The following is a 5,310-nucleotide window of genomic DNA, read 5'->3' as shown; positions in this document are numbered from 1 at the left end:
TATATATATAATTTATATAAGGGCATTACTATACAGTAATGCCTCACGCTTAGAGGGACTCCAAAAGTCAAAATACCTTAAGCACATTTGTAGGAGGGAATGCAACTTTAACAGCTAACCACCTAAAAACTTTTAACTTAACGGTAAACCAATGGTTTCATAATCAACGCAGTATCTGCATCTTTTATTCATCAGTACACGTATGGTCAAGACACATAAAAATAAACAAAATTAACATACCCCGACGAGCATAGTACACAGACGATTGTTTATCCCTATATATCCATGAAAGAGGCGGGATTTTTAAGTTACACTTCGGCACATGTGATTTTACGGAATAATATTCAACACTGAATATATTCTAATTATTCATTATACAATATTAGGATTAAAAACTTTATAAGAATTTATCAAGTAGTTAGCGTGAAAAAACCTCATAAGGGAAAGAAGACCATCATTGTTTCCCATTTTTTCACGCTAACTATTTGATAAATTCTTATAAAGTTTTTATCCTAATATTGTATTATGAATAATTAGAATATATTCAGTGCTGAATATTATTTCGCAAAAGCACATGTGCAGAAGTGTAACTTAAAAAGCCCGCCACTTTCATGGATATATAGGGATAAACAATCGTCTATGTACTATGTTCGTCGGGGTATGTTGATTTTAGTTTATTTTTATGTGTCTTGACCATATGTGTACTGATGAATAAAATATGCAGATTTTTTATAGTTATATTAGATAGTTTTTTTCCCTTATGAAGTTTTTTTCACGCTAACTACTTGATAAATTCTTATAAAGTTGTTATCCTAATATTATATATACATATATATATATATACGTATGTATGTATGTATGTATGTATGTATGTATGTATGTATTAGGTACATTCCCAACAAATTGATGCTGAATACTCAATATTTTAAATATAGCGCATTCATGCTCTTATTACCAGCTGAAAATTTAGAAAATATCAGATTGTAATGCAGAAATATTTTAAACCTTACAATATTAAAGAAAATGCATATGACGTGTTTGTTTCACAACATAGAGACTGGGTAAGTTGCACAACATATCATTTACAAAATGCGTAATGATCTATTCCTGAGCAAAGGTTAAACATTTTCGTCAACTTAGTAAGGCATTCTTTTTAATAAAAAAAAAATGCCATTGACCCGAAACCTGCCCGAAGTATTAATATGAACGTATAAATGAATGATTCTTAAATATAGGACCATTATTCAGATTGTGGCAATTCCATTTTGTAGGAAATAACTTGTGCTTCCCACTTAATATATGGAAATAGTGCAATAAATATCGACGGAAATGTTTGAAAATATTCATGATTTCAGATGATTTGTTTTACATGCCACAAACATGTTTCAAACTTCTGCAAATCACAGAAAACGGAGAAATAAAGATTACACATTCATCCACAACAAATGGGGAAAGTCGCATATCCTGTAACTGGTCCTATAATTGTTTATATTATCATCGTTTATATTATAGATCTGTATATATCACGAAATAGTAAGACTTCATTTTGAGCATAAATATATATGTATATCTTTGTAAATATATATGTGATTGTGCGTTTGTCTGTGTGCCGGTGTGTATGTAAATATCTATGCATGTATTTATGTATGCTTGTATGTACGAATTTATGCATGTATATATATACACACACACAAACATGTACATTGTGTGGGTGTATGAATGCGGGTAGTTGAATCTGCTTTACATAATCTTATGGTAACATAAATGCATACGAACTATTGCAAATGCTATAATTGCAAAATCCACACTAACCATATTTATATATATATATATATATATATATATATATATTAGTGAATATATATATGTGTGTGTGTGTGTGTGTATATATATATAAATATTGTAGGCGTCATATAACATTAGCTGCTACGGAAATTCAGACATCATTTTGTTTTCGTATAACACAGCATCTTATATTATGTATGTTAAAGAAAGCCAAGAATAATTTATATGCATATTGCCGAACGACGCAATTAGAGAGTTTAATAGAAACTGGTATGTAATATATATCATTATTTGAATGCTCGGGATATGGACATTTTCATGTATAATACAGTTTCGTGAAAATAAGCCACTTGCGATAATTGCGTTGATGATGATGATGATGATGATGATGATGATGATGATGACGACGAGGACGACGACAACGACGATGATTATAATAATAAAAACAACAATATAAACAATAATAACAACACCACCACCACCACCAACAACAACAACAACAACAACAATAATAATAATAATAATAATAATAATAATAATAATAATAATAATAATAATAATAATAATAACAATAATAATAACTTAATGTGCAAAAGCTACCTATATAATAGGAAAAATGACAGAAACATCTAACGTTAAGTTTGACCAGCAGAATGTCATAAAGGAGTTAGAACCAGCGGAGAGCTACAAATACCTAGGAGTATTTGAAGGGGACGGTATCAAATATTCAATGATGAGAGTAAGGATCAGAAGAGAATGTTATCTCAGGGTGAGAGCAATACTCACTCAAGAAACAGCTGAATACAAGAAACACGATCGAAGCGATCAATACTTTAGCCATACCAGTCGTGACTTACAGTTTTAATTTCATTAACTGGTCAATTACTGAAATATGTAATCTTGGCAGAAAAATACGAAAATTGTTGACAATGCATAGAATGCACCACCCTAAGGCAGATATAGAACGACTTTATCTTCCAAGAAATTGGGTTGCCGTGAACTGTTACAACTGGAATTAACAATGAAGATTGACACAATTGCCCTAGACACCTACCTAAAAAAATTCTGAGGACTGGATATTAAAACTTGTCTCAAAATATGAAAACAAGAAAGCATCATAACCAGTAACAAAACAGGCAAAGGAATGTCGAAGTGAATTCCAAATACATCAAATTCCGTAATTAGACGTACTAGATATGTGTGTGTGTATTTGAATATTAAATATTTTTACTGATAAATGGCAATCAAAACCTTTCAATGGCAAATACCTAAAGAGAGATAATAATGCCGATGTTGACAAAGCACTTACCTATCAATGGTTAATCGGTTCTGGCTTCAAATCAGGAATAGGTTTTATCATAGCAGCTTTCCCAACATATTAAAGAACGACAGTAGCCCAGCATGTCGTGTATGTCAACAAAAAACTGAAACCGTTGATCATGTTGTCTCTATGTGCAGTCTTGCGCCTACAGAATATCTCAACAGGGATGATAGTTCTGCACAATATATTCACTCTTTTGTCGCAAAGTTTTGTGGAACAGATCAACTGATCTGGATGTTCAGTCATAGTTCTTCTCGTTTTCCCCACCAACATGAAGAAAACACAACAAAATCTGGTGACGCTCATATATGAGAGAGAGAGAGAGAGGGAGAGAGAGAGGGAGAGAGATAGAGAGAAAGAGAGAGAGAGAAAGAAAGAGACAGAGTGATGACCGTCCCTAAACGTCAGTAAGAGAGAGTGTGAGAAGTGACTTCGCGCTAAAAAAAAGAGAACATATGATAGCTGTATATTGGCACTCAACAAATTCTTTAACGCGAAACAAGAAAGTTGGATTGTCAGAGCTAAGGCACGAGCACTTAGATGCGAAGGGACAAAAGCCATTCAACGGGGCCGAGTGTCTACCACTCGACACGGCGCGGCAATAAATCCACGATCCGACCTTGCCGGACAACGAATGACACAGGATAACTGATCTGAGACAGATGTGTGCGTCCTTTCAGCGGCGATTCATTCAACTGGTCGGGAACAACGGTGAGCCCAGGTCGCAGAATGGATTTCACGTCCTATCTTGACGGGCTACCGTGGCTTTCAGTGGGGAAGACGGAGCGGTGCGAAAGGCCGATAACAGCCCTTCAAATACGGGACACAATGGCTAGCTGCTTGGTGGCATGGCGAAAGTGGTTGTATGGTGAACGAGATTGAAGGAGTTGAAGACAAATAGTTTTCTCTTTGGCCAATCCCTGATGAACTAATTTACGTTTCAATTGAAAAGGAAAATAAGGGTAGAGAGGGAAGTGTTGTCTACTAGCCGGTTTGCTGGAAGGTGGATGAAAGTGACGAGAATGGTGCGAGTGAACGAGCCTAACCTGGAGAATACGCCTGTAGTTGGGAAAAATGGAGAGGAAAAAAGCACTTGCCCCAAAAGTCAGTGTACTCGTGGTTTTTTATGGGGTTTTTTTCTATTAGCAGCCCTCGAACGTCTCTTCTATATTAAGGATTAGACATTGTTGATTGCTTTTTCTTCTTTTATTTTGTTCTCTTGTTTACACGCAGAACATTCACAGCAGAACACACTCACACACATACACACACACACATTATTTGTTTTGGCTTGTACTGTCCATAATGATTTTCTTAATGCAAACCCTGGTAGTTGATAAGAAATCATTATTATTATTATCATAGAAAAGGAGGCATAAGTACAAATTCAAAAAATCATGGCAGCTAGACCACTGAAAAGTTCCCTTTCTTGCTTGTTTTTGTTCAATCGACTGATGTAAGTCTTTTAACGTGTACCATGCTTGCAACTGTCGCCCACCTGTCAATAAATATGCTGGAAAGCAGTACTTTTTCATTCATCCTCATATTCCTCTTCGCTAGTGAAAATAGACTCTCTACAGAATACGTATTGCTTGGAACTGGACGAAGCCTTCACAGAGTTGTCAAAATTTCAACGAAGATTATTACCTTGACTAGAGTGACCTGTAAATATTTCCCGGAATAAATGGTAAATTTACTGAGTTGTTTCTGAAAACTTTATCCAAAAAACCTGAATTGTAGCCTGTGTTGTGTCTGTATGAAAAGATAGTTGCTCATCTGCTACCAATTGAAAAGTGAATGAAATATGTTATACGATGATTACTTAATGCACTTTATATATACACTTTATGCACAATTTTATAGACTTAGTACACAGCACTCTTCCCCTTTTTCCTCTCATTCTTCGGCTTACCCTCTTTTCTTCCCTTCTTTTTCTTCCTCCCTCTTTTTCTCTCGCTCTTCGCCTTTCCTCTCAATAGACACAGATACATAACCGCTTACCAATAGAGACTTTCAACATCGACGTATCCATGAAGGTCATTTGTTCTAATGGAAGCCATTCCTGAGGAAGTGCGAAACGTCAGACATCCAACGGATCAGTCGTTGGATAGAGTTGAGCACAGAAATGTTGACATCGAATGGTAAATAATTAAATAAATGGAAAAAAATCGATCGTGTTCAAAGTCTCTATCCTTTTTAAATAT

The sequence above is a fragment of the Octopus bimaculoides genome, chromosome 7 (assembly GCF_001194135.2).
Source record: "Octopus bimaculoides isolate UCB-OBI-ISO-001 chromosome 7, ASM119413v2, whole genome shotgun sequence".
NCBI classification, from domain to species: domain Eukaryota; kingdom Metazoa; phylum Mollusca; class Cephalopoda; order Octopoda; family Octopodidae; genus Octopus; species Octopus bimaculoides.
Note: the sequence above shows the minus strand (reverse complement) of the source record.